At 36.3% G+C, this 11,247-nt stretch overlaps 1 protein-coding gene across 1 annotated transcript in view; it reads left to right on the top strand.

The window, feature by feature from the left end:
- Positions 1–622: 622 nt before the first annotated feature.
- TRPC4 (transient receptor potential cation channel subfamily C member 4) overlaps positions 623–11,247 on the top strand; it is a 238,528-nt gene continuing 227,903 nt past the window's right edge. Inside the window, exon 1 of the mRNA XM_017854166.1 lies at positions 623–2,386. The gene's annotated coding sequence lies outside the window, so the exon portion shown is untranslated. The remainder of the gene's footprint in view (positions 2,387–11,247) is intronic.

The raw sequence follows: 11,247 nt of genomic DNA, 5'->3' as shown, positions 1-11,247 counted from the left end.
CCTATACTTATCACAGTATGTGGAATTCTATCCACCAGGGGTTTATCTCAAAGATATAAACTCAAACACAGTATGTAGAATTTTGTTTTTTAGGCTGAGAAGAAACATTGTCAATAAATGTCACAAAAATACTTATAGTTACATTAAATAAAATAGATTTCCATATATATGTTTATCATCTCCTCTCCTTGTTAGAAAGTGGACTTGAATTTATTATAATGTTATTACCTTATCTAGTGAGAGATACATTTTGCATATTTTTAAAAGCCATCATCTAATGTTAAGGAAAGTAAAGAACTGTTTAAACATGTCCATGTATTCTTCTTGAAGTAAAGAGTAAAAAGAGTTTCAGGAAAGGAAAAAAACCTTTTAGTTGTTCTCTCTTTTGTTTACTGCAGAAGCATTGTAGAAACCAGGCTTATCTCAATGTACCTTAGTATTTTGGGAAGGACTAGAGGTAGTGCTCTCAGAAATTTAGAATAGGGGTCTAGCTAAGCTGGGAATAAACCCATACAGGAGCAGTTAGGCAGGGAGAAAGATAAATTAACAAATAAGAAAAATGACTTAAAAAAAAAAAAAAAAAACGCAGCATGCACAGTTACCCCAGAGTGATCTCTGGTAATATCCTCTTTACTCATGTGAAAACTACTTACAAAAACCTCAACTCATGTGAACTCTGAAGTGGGTAGGGGAAGATAAAAAAGGAAATTCTTTAATTTTGTGCTTTAGAGTCTGAATATGGATGCCAGTTTGTTGGTTTATGTTCCTTGGGAATATTCCATGGGAAGAAACTGGTCCTCCTTGCAGTCGACACATCACAGCTTCCCAGGTGTAACAACGTAGTTGGGACAGGAGAAAAGGGTTGCTCCTAAGCTTTTGCGTAAATTGGAATCAGGCATCTGCTGGAATACAATCAGAGACCAGCAGCTAATCTCAGGGCTTTCAGAAAACAACGGAAATCCGGTAGAAACAGAGTCTCCAGGAGGGTAGTTGCCAGCTAGGATTCCTCAGGGGCTCCACTCTCTATCTTACACATGAACTCTGTCTTTCTCTGGGTCATTGGGTCACAACCAATTAAGCCTTTCTGAGTGACAAGCTGGGAATCACCGTGTTGCAGTTACAGCAAGAGTTATTGCCAACTTTGCCAATAGCGTGTATGTGTGGTTTCTGTGTGTGTATTCCTCTCTGTACTTTCATCTTATTTTCATGTGTGAACACTAACGAGATTGGACAAGAGATAACCTTTATCTTGAAATCTCACTCTCAGTAAGCTGGTACCAGTAACGCACACACACACTCGCACACACGCACACTACCTGCGGCCGCAGAACTTTGCACCCTTAGGCTGGCTCGCGTCTTAGGGTTTTGGTATATTTGGTGGAAACTTGCTGATTTCCTATGCCTTTTGGAAACACCAAACTGGGTGGGGGTGGTTGGAACGCTGTGGCTCATCATTTATTCGTTGCGACTGTTTCGATTGTTGACACTAGTGGCAAGCCGCATCCTTCAGCTCTTGCAAGGGAAGTCTGACACCTTGAGGACAGGAGAGGGGGTGCCAGGCGCCCAGAGAAGCGGGAGTGGGAGAAGCTTTGAGAGTTGCAGGGGGCTACTTTCTTCCAGTCGGGTGGCGGGCTGCATAGGTGCTTGTTGACCAGGCTAGGAGCAGGGCATTCAAAAGCTAGGTGTCGGAGCGCACTGAAGTCCAACACGCCTGCGGAGACCGCCCTAAGACTGGAGGTGTGTCTGGCTTGCATCCAGGGCCACAGGGTAGATTCTCGCCACCGACCTGGCTGGATGACGGCTGGCTGGTAGTGAGCTCCCCTGTCCACTGGCTGACCTCAAGTAGTTGGCCCCGGTAGGTGGAAGTTATTCGAGGGGGACGAGTTGGGGACAGAGCGTCAGCTCCTGCCAGCGCGCGGGTCTCCTCCACCTCCAAGCAGTGTGGTGCGTGGGACGCGCATCTTCCCGGACTATCCCTTTCCAGCGCGGTCTGTGCGGACCCCGAGCCGGGCAGCCGCCAGGGACGGAAGGCGGGGTGCCTTTCTCTGGGCTCATCCGCTATCAGCCGTGGGAACTCTTAACTTTATCCAGAGGGATCGGTGAGGGCGGGGGTGGGAGAGGTTCTCCTCCCCTGGCGCTTACCTCCCCTCCCGGGCCGCCCCTCCCCGCCTCCCATGGCTTCGCTTTCAGAGCATCCTCACTCCGCCCAGTTCGGTGCCAGCTGCGTGGGCTCCAGCTTCGTTCCTTTTCCTTGGAATGCTCCAAAACTCGGCAGCGACTAAGGGAATTCCATCGGAATTTGCCGGGCGTGCTCTCACCCCGCACGGCACCCGCGCCGTCCGTCCCCGGATCCCATCACTTCAGCCCGAAGATTGCAACTTTGCAGGTAAAGAGGATGTCGCCTCGGAGCTCCGTTCGACCGGAGCTACACCTCGCCTTCTTTCTGGGATCTCGGTTAAGTTTCCTAAGCTGCCTGGGAAGCCGGCTCTCTTCTGGGAGGCGGACATCCCTGGGGGGTTACGAGTTCAAAAGGTTCTGGCTGTATGGTTTCTCTTCAAGGCTCAGGAAAAAAAATCTGTGAAGCTTTCGGTGCTTGACTCGGGCTGAGCAGGAGTTTGGGGGTGCTTCTCAGTCTTCCACCGCACTCGGCTTTAAAGCAGGGGAGAGGGCGAGGAGTGAACCCCCGGTGTGACTTATATGGTAAACAAAGGCGCTGTAGCCACGCCGTGGTGCTGGGGAATGTGGCCGCTGTTAGCCTTTTATGCATTTGGGGAAAATGGAGATCTCGGGGGCACCTGGGTGCATATAAGTGAGGCCTTAGCTCTCTGGCACTTAAAGTAGGGGCACGAAGGAAGTAAAGTGATCAGTATTCTACCGATCGATTACATTCTGCGTCATTTTCATTCTCTGTCAAGAAACAGAAACACTTTTATCCGTGTTGCCCGACCCAGGCTAGTGATTCCTAGTTCGCCTGGCAACCGAGATTCCAATGAAGCCAATGAAGCCCATGACCCGGTTTGCTACTTGGTTAAATCACTGGGATTCACTGCACAACTTGTTGTTCCAGCTGTGAACTCAGCTGCCTTTTGTGACTAGAGACAGGAGTATACTGGAAAGGCATCGAGGGTTTAGGAGAGCTGAGGAAAGGGATCTCTTATCTTGTCTGCCTGCATTCACTATGGTGTATCCACTATGGTGTATCCCTGTTCACATGGCTTCTTAGGGAGGTCCTTCCCAGTGAAATTCCATAGCTATAAAATGCAGCAAGTTGCTTAAGGAGTAAGCACCAAGCCAAAGGAGTAGGAGGAGACAGAAGGAAGCTTTAGTTGTTTAATTAAAAAAAAAAAAAAAAAAAAAAAAAAAAGACCAGACTTGTAAAATTTTTTCAGTTTTAATAAAAACACCGCCTCATCAGGGCTCATATATTTCTGCCTTCCTTTCAACATGTGGGTTTGTTTTTTGTGTCTTGGTGTTTTGGGAGTTCTCTTCCAGGAGGGGGTAGAATAATCACACACCAAGAATCATTTAAAATTCTTTAATACAAAATAGGTATTTACTGTGAGGGTGAGTTTTTGTTGTGGTGTGTGTTTGTGTTTATTCCTGGTGAAATACTCCTTAAGTGTAAGAGCGCATTGGATGAGTTAGGTGCGTGTGGGCTGGTAGATTTCATAAAACTCCGTAAAATCTCTGTTTCGTGTGTGTTTTGTGGGTTTGGCCTATTATTAAGTATTGTCATTTATGATGATATGTGCCTACTTTATCAGCGTGGTCTGGTACAGTCATATTTGTCATAGAAAATATTTTTTATCTCCTTAAATCGTTTAAGGGTGGAAAAAAAAAAAAGGCAGCGAAGTATGATACTAGATGATTAATTTTTCTTGTCTTATGTCGTTCTGAAATGATATTAGTTGATGTAGCTAGAGAGTTATGTTCAATTATCTTATATATCTTTAAAGATCTTGTAATTGTTGTATAATGTTTTTTTTAGTTTTTTTCTGTTGCCTTTATTTCTAATGAAGGGTCAATATAATTAAATTGTATAATTGATTATAGTCCATGAGCAATGAGTTATAAGTTTGTATTTTATGGAATTTATATGCTATGTGTTAAGTTGTTCATGACAGTAAGGATGCCAAATTAACTTTTCATTTAGTAAAATAACCTTATATTTCCTTCATACTTCTGTTATGTGTAATCGAATGAAGGTAACAGAAGCAATTCATTTTAATTCTTTTCTCATTAGAAGGAAGTTTAGAAGTTGTGTCTAGTATTCTACATTATCATATTGGTCATAACTAACTTTTCCTATCACTTATGGCTCCAATGCATGAATTATCGCTCATCACTTATTAGGTGAACTGGATTTTGAAAATTACTTTTGTTTCAGAGCATTCATTTTGAGGAACAAGCTATAAATATCAATATTTAGAAGAAAATCTAACACCACGTTATGTTGATAGTTAAAGTCTATTACATGTTCTTTTTGTGAAGGTGCAGTGAATTGGTGTCTGGTGAATGTTGTAGGATGATTGTCTATTTTTCGAATAATTGGGAGGTAGCTGGTGTCTGTTCATTTGTACTATTGTGTTGATATTTCTTAGAGTGTTTATTGAGGTGTGAGAAATGAAATCTTTCACTGTTATATTGGTACTAGAGCTTAGATAAAATTGCATGTTTCCTTAATTGTTGTAGATGAAAGAACCACAATGACAATCATTATTTATTATTTTTCTTTTATGATTTTCTAATTAATAAACGTGATCTGATCTAGTCAATCTAATGTATCAGCGTCCCTGATGCGAAAACATAATTACAGTTTGTATTGAAATATAATAACCGCCCTTTAAGATGCAACTTGAGTTTTAACTCCCACTGAATTAAAAATACTGTTTAAAGCATGTGTTTTTTGAAATAGTCTTATATTATTTAATAACCCTGTATGTTTAATTGCAGGATTAATTTTTTATGTGCAGTTCAGATGAATCAGCATTATATTTAGCAGCTGAAAACTGAAATATTTCTCCTTTTCTGATCTACGCATGTATGGGAACAAAAGATAAAAATATGCACACATTTTGTTCAATATAATATTGTAACTATCAGGTGCTTAAAGTTAATATAGATATATAACTAAAGATAGATTATGAGAAATACTAAGCAGTAGTAGAACTATAAAATTAGGAACTGTATATTTTATGAAAAATATTGTTGGTATTTTTGAAAATAATTCAGGTAAAGGGAAAATACAATAAACTATTAAATTTTCATTTTTCCAAAACCATCATTGCCATATAGTTTAATGAAATCAAATTCTAATGTGCACTTTGACTTTAGAAATTGAATTGTCTGGACTCCATTTGAAACCAGTGTTATTGACCTCTTTAATGCCTATGGAAACCCCACCATGATTATTTGGTTCTCATTAAAAATGAGGTTGAGAGGAGACAGTTCAAAGTAAAATCTTTGCTTTTTCACCTAATTATACCCTATACTCCCCCCCAAAAAAATATTAAAACTGGTTTGATTCAACCCAAATTTAATTGGGAATTTGTTTCTATCTAGTTATAATGAAGAGTTGATTTAGAACTATCTTACTCCTCATGTTTTCTATTTCTAACCCTTCCAGAGGCGTTGACACCTCAATATTTTAAGAGATTTGAGAATATTTTGATCAGGGATATAATATCATGACTGTGTCTTTTTAATCAGCACAAATATAGACCTAATTTTTGAGAACATTAGTATTACCGAAATAACTTTATGATGCAAAAAATACATTTAGGGAAAGACACCGTTTATTTGGGAAACTGAAAATTAAAGGCAAGAGCATTGAAAATGTATTAATTCAAAACCATGTGGTTTCATAAACTATTTAGCAAATTAAGTGCTGTATCTAAATGTTTAAAAAATCTAAATGACCCTCCTGAAAGTTGTTTAGTTTTAATAGGATAAGAAAGAAATAGTTTCAGAACTTGATCTACTATTGTAACTAAACTGTATGTAATATCCTATTAATATTAATGTATATTTTATCTGTCTTTTTAGAAATATAGCAGTGTCATAGAATAATGACTTCTTGAGAGACACTAGATGACACATGGACACAGTGTTACATATAAAATTAGAGATGTTAATTAAAACATTAATTAAAAAATATGCCTTGATAGCTTTATCTAGCACACTGCATTGTCTTTGAGAAATGACAGTGAAATGAAATGAATCAGATATTCATTAATTATATTCTGTCTGTAGTTTGCTGTTAGATTTTGAAATATGTCGAAAAAGTCACCATGAGTAATTATGTCAAACAAATACTATCAAGAGTTGAAATTTACCTGAAACAGGACCTATTGTGAAAAAAGAAAAGAGAGAAAATGGGCCAATATTTATGAGAATTTAATGTACACTTGGTGCTATGCAAGAAACTTTGAAAAGAAAGCTATTTTTCATTGTTATCTTAACATCTACCTTGAAACTGAAGTATTATCACATTTTAACAATCCGAGAAAGATGAAATTTATGAAAATCACAAAATTGCTTTGTGGGAAGGCAGGATTTGAAGTATATCAAATCCCTTCACTATCAGGTACTACATCTACCTGAGAGTAAAGTCTACACTCTTTTTACTTAATTCCTGTGGTTTCTAAGATACAATCAATAATCTTTTAATAAGGTTCATAAATTCATTTTTTTCAGTTATTTATTTCTTGAATTTTAAAAATATAGCATCGGAACATAAACAACTGTCCCCATAATGGGGATAGAATTTGAAACAGTCTGTTAAAATTCTATCAGCTTTGAAGCAGAGCAAGAGGTAAGCTACTTGTCTTGAGCAGGATGATATCAAAATGACTTCCTTTCATATTCTTAAATATACATCTAGTACATGTAAAAGAAAAAAAGTTTGTTTTATGAACGAAGTTCAAGATTATATTTTTTTAGAACTATTCATGAGCTTATAATTTATAAATAAAAAGTTATCATTCCAAACTTTTGAACATTTGTAAGCTGGTAATAAAATGTCTATTAAAAAGAAGTCATGCTAAGACATGTTAGTTTTATACTACATCTTATCAATGTTATGTAAAATTTCTAGACAAGTGTATTTGTTTTAGTTTTATCTGAAATTTTGATTTTCTAATTATTGTAGTGTCCCTTGGTATTTGAGAGGAGCTCTCATTCATGCATCCCAAAAGACATCGATTAGCTGGTGCCAAATCTTAACAAATTTGTCATGATACTTACTAAGCATATATATGCATTTGCGCTGACGAGATTGTGTCCAAAACCTATTGACATTGAGGTTGAAGGAATAATTTCTTTACATATATGTAATGCCATTACAAAAATTATCACTTAAATAGTATCCATTCAGTAGATATTTGTTGAATATTAGTAAATGAATAATTGAATCAATAGATGAATGGCACATGCGTACGCTTTTCATTTTTGTTACATTTTCTGGCAAAGTTCCCTCTGTCTAGAATAACTTCTACCTTTTTTGTTTCTGTAAAAATGTTCTTCAGACACTAAATCCTGGTTAGTGCCTAGTTAAATCCAGTATGACCGTCTCCTTTAAAGTTTCCTTCATTTCTCCAGATGTCCCAAGTATAAATACAAGCAAAGAGCTTGTTATATTCTGTCTTGCAGGTTGGTAGAGGTCTGTTTCCAGATCTAGACAGTAAACTTTTTTAAGGAAACCAGAGGATTTTCAAAACTGTGTGAGTTTGTAACTGAATTAGAGTGCCATAAATACTATGATTCATAATTGACATAATTAATGTATTTTATACTTTCATAATACTGTACTTGGCTAAATTTTTAGCATATATTTATATAATGATGCCAGTCGTGATAATGTTGCACTTATACAATATAATGAGTACCATATTATTTCTTATGTTACAAAAATAATTTACCCACCATTATTCAATAAACTTAACTTTCAGTCAACTACTCACTCTATAATGCTCATTTTTATAGGATTTATATAACCAGTTATTAATGTGTTTCAGTTTAAGTGGTACCGTGCCAGAATTCTTAAATAAGGGCTTTTATTCCATTACACTATGAGAGGAGTAGTTAGAGTTGGAAGAGGACAGATACAAGTATTTCTCAGGAATGCTTACTGAACTAAAGAAAGCCAGAGACTTCTTTGGAGTGAGGATATTTGGAAAGTAAGTTGAGAGTGCATTTCAAAGACTTGACAGTACATGATGTCCCATTGTGTGTGGCATGAGGGATTTAAAAAAACTTTTTTCATTCTACTTCATTGACGATAGTTTTTACAAATCAAGATTATGAAAAGTGTTCAGATACTCTGCTATATTTTTAGTGCATTTCATCTCTAAATGATAGTGGAGAAATAACACAATTTGCATACCAGGATCATAGTTCATAATACACTGTAATTTTCATTTTCACAGAAGTAGTATAATAGCACTGACTACGTGTTTTTGAATAGATGAGTGAAATAAATGAATGCATAAATGATTGAATTGGTCTGTTGTCAGTTGCTATGCTCGACCTCTTTAATTTAATACACTGTTCACTCAAGTAGCTGATCATACACCAATATGAACCCCCAAAATACAATGGAGGGATGACACAATAGACATAGTGTACATGAAGTGAAGAACAGAGAGCATATCATGATTTATGTACAATCATCTTCGCCATTTATGACAGCATGAGTATCTTTTTATGTAAAGATCCCTTTCATTCTAAGGTAGAGTGAAGCTGCATGCCCTGAATCACATTGAGGTCTCACTTTAAATGAATGTTCTTTTGTGGTAGTTGCAGTTTGACAAGCAGAGTTGGGTCTTCTTTAATTTTATCTACAGCCCAATATGTACAGGAATATAATTTATATGTGTATACAACATACATATATGTGTATATGTGTAAACACACATATACACATACATGTAATAACAGTAAATAACAAGTAATAAAGAGTGGGAGAGTGCTTCTGAGTGTGAAACACAAATTATTATTGAATAGTATAGAGTAACCCATAAAGGACCACAGGATTTGTTTGTGAATATATCAGTGTCCCTATAAAATGGTTAGATTTGCAATGAATGACTTGGAAGGCAATCTTATTTAAAAGTATGTTTCTAAGTAGGCCTCCTAAATCTTTCTATATGATCGTACAGTCATACATCAAATATGTCCTGAGAAAGGCATCATTAGGCAATTTCATCATTGCACGAACATCACGGAGTGTACTTACACAAACCTAGATGGCAGAGCTTACTACATACCTAGGCTATATGGAATAGCCTATTTCTCCTAGGCTACAAACCTGTGTAGCATGCTACTGTAGTGAATACTGTGGGCAATTGTAAATATACAATGGTAGATATTTGTGTATTTAAACATAGAAAAAGTACAGTAGAAATACAGTATTATAATCTTATGGGCCCACCATCATATACACAGTTCATCGTTCACCAAAATGTTGTTATGTGATGCATGACTGTGTATTTCTCTGTCTACACACATGCACACATACACACACACAAGCACACACTTGACTGAGGCCTTAATAGTCACTCTGCTAGATGCTGAGGATACAGAGATGAATAAGACATATTTTCCTTTTTCTTTAATATTTTAAGAAAAGTTCGTTTATAAGCCTCTTATCATATTCCAGCATTCTATATTATCTAAAACATATTTGGCAACCTTATTTTCTCTTGATCCTTTCCCATGACAACTGTGAACTCACTAAATAAATAACATAAATTATATTACAATGAGTAGCGTCTATACTTGACATTTAAAAGATAAAACAGAACAAAATTAAAACTTTGGGCCATGGTGGAATAAATCTAAATACATCCTTTTTGCCACTAATTATTGTTTTCTATAAGAGTAGGACTTAAGTTTTTATGACTGTAAATCCATTGTTAAATTTAAATAGCATTATTGACAGGATTAAAAACAGTGTTTTGCTTTTATACATAGATACTACCAAATTACCATTCACAGGCTATGTATTTTAAGAGGTAAGTTGTTTTGCAAAGTCTGGTTGGATTTTTGGTGTTGCTACATGTTGCCCTGTCCCACATGGAACCAATGAGGCAAACCTAAGAAGCCACTTTTGTAGTGAGGGATGTAATGACCTGGATTCTCACCACCCTACCCCTTTCTCTTGAGACAGTAGAGACCTTGGCTTAAGAGATTCTATAAGGTCAGATCAATTTTAGAGAAATCTAGGAGTTCTCAGGGCCCATTGTTAGTGTTTTCTCATGGGCTCCTCTGTCTACTGCTAAGTCTATTGAAAACCTAGAAATAGACTACCTTTCTCATGGCCTTTAATCTTGAAAACAAAAAAGGGACTGGACTAGATACAATAATCTTTTTTACAAAAACCATTATTGGAACCTGCATTCCTAGGACTACCAACAGTGCCAGAATTTTTTCCTTTCTGAGGGTTATCATGCAAAATAATTAGAGTGCCTACGTCTAAGCATCTGAGAGCCTCTAAAATAAAGGAGAAAGAACATTTAAAGATATGTCCCTCTGCATGTGCTGTATAAAAAGAGATGTTGGCATCAGGGAAAGTGTTATTTGCTTATCTGGTTCATTTTAACCTCACAGCTTAACATTTTGATTTGTAATGTGCAAGCTACTTGGAGCTGAACTGCACATTTTCATTTAGCACTCCAGCACGTTCTTGGAACAAAGTGAACCAGCAAATGATTTTGCCCTTTCGTGAATAAAAGAAGCTTTAATAAATAACATTTCATTATAGTAGTGTTTATGATAGATATTTTCCATCAAATAAAATGTCAACAATTTTAACCTGAAGAATAAGAACTGCTTTGCATTCTATTGTATTTAGCAATGAACCACTAAAACCAGAACTTAAAGCAGAACTTGCTTAAGCACATTTTTTACCAGTTACTACACTGCTGTAATTGAAATACTGTATATAATTAAATAGTGGAAATTACCTTTTTAAAGATTAATAATTAATGGCAATAATTATTGCCAACATCAAATGCAAAAGATCTAATTTTAAATTGTAACATTTTAGACTCTGATTTTTTAAAAATGTAAATATCTACAAAGTAAATATACAACCCAGTTGAGAAAAAGTAAACAAACTGAGCACTTGGAATGATCAATTTTTGAATAACCTAGTATATATGAAGCATATAACCTAATTCATTTCAGTGTATCTAAATGAAGTGTTTTTAAAAGATAATCTACTTTCTTATAATGCTTCTGGTTTTG

Source organism: Rhinopithecus bieti, unplaced genomic scaffold (genome assembly GCF_001698545.2).
Source record: "Rhinopithecus bieti isolate Rb0 unplaced genomic scaffold, ASM169854v2 scaffold_35538, whole genome shotgun sequence".
NCBI classification, from domain to species: Eukaryota; Metazoa; Chordata; class Mammalia; order Primates; family Cercopithecidae; genus Rhinopithecus; species Rhinopithecus bieti.
The sequence above is the reverse complement of the archived record's forward strand: the minus strand, read 5'-3'. Positions and strand labels throughout refer to the sequence as shown.